Raw genomic sequence first — 999 nt, 5'->3', positions numbered from 1 at the left:
CGACATTCTGCTGCTCTGAAACACCCCGAACAGCCATGTCGCCACGTAAGATTCGGTCACGCGTTGATACCACGCGGTCAGGAAGGTGTTCTCCGCCCTTTTCCACCGCTTCCACCCATCCATCTCCTCCCTCTCCTCGCCCTCGTTTCCGCGCTCTGCCACGCTCCCACTCCCTCCCCCCTCTTCTATTCCACCCGTTCCCAATCCAGGATCCGATCTCACGCGTACGAGGACGATTCGGGGATATCGATCTGTACCAGCTGACCTTAGTCCCCGTTCACAACCGACCTTGCACAATGCCTCGTTACCATATTTACGAGCTGTCAAGGGGGGACATTCCCTTCCTCCTCCCTTCGCTACGAGCGAGGAAGGCTCGAATTTCTCTCTCTCTCTCTCTCTCTCTCTTTCTCTCTCTCGTCCACGCGCTTACGCGCTATCTCGTTAACCACGACACGAGGGTTAATTTATTAACCGAGTAACGGGAACGAAACGCGTAAATTCGTTGCCGGTCCACCAAGATATCCAACCTACACTACCGCGCACCAAGGGAAAAGAGATTTTCACTTTTCTTCGACGACACGTCTTGTCACGCGTTCCTCCATGGTGCAAGGTCAAACCTCCCCTACCCCCTTCTTAAAAAAAATCTTGACTTGAGGCTCGACGATGAAACGTTGAATTTCGAGGAATTACTCGGTTTCCTGACCGATTTTCCACGGGAAGGGAAGAAGCGACGAGAGCCGCACGATCTCTCCTCCTCCTCCTCCTCCTCCTCCTCCTCTCTTTTGAAACGACACAACGTTTCAGGCGTTTCAGGTCCACAGAGAGGCTGCTCCTTGCTCCTCCGCTCCGTGCCGTGACGGCTCTCCCTCCCGAGATGAACCGATGCGTCGTCCGCTCTCTCGCTGTAGCAATGGGTCAGGAGATGGTCTCCATGGTAACTGCAGCCAGCGAGGGGTGCAGGAATGGCACGGTATCGTGCATCGATTGCACCCTCGCCGC

General features: G+C 55.3%; 1 long non-coding RNA gene across 1 annotated transcript in view; it reads right to left on the bottom strand.

Moving 5' to 3' along the window:
• Positions 1-999, bottom strand: part of LOC102674955 — a 34,795-nt gene continuing 33,796 nt past the window's right edge. The window contains exon 3 of the long non-coding RNA XR_421244.2: positions 1-15. This is a non-coding gene — a long non-coding RNA (uncharacterized LOC102674955). The remainder of the gene's footprint in view (positions 16-999) is intronic.

The sequence above is a fragment of the Apis dorsata genome, unplaced genomic scaffold (assembly GCF_000469605.1).
Source record: "Apis dorsata unplaced genomic scaffold, Apis dorsata 1.3 scaffold_111, whole genome shotgun sequence".
In the NCBI taxonomy this organism is placed as follows: domain Eukaryota; kingdom Metazoa; phylum Arthropoda; class Insecta; order Hymenoptera; family Apidae; genus Apis; species Apis dorsata.
Note: the sequence above shows the minus strand (reverse complement) of the source record. Positions and strands in the feature narration are given on the sequence as shown.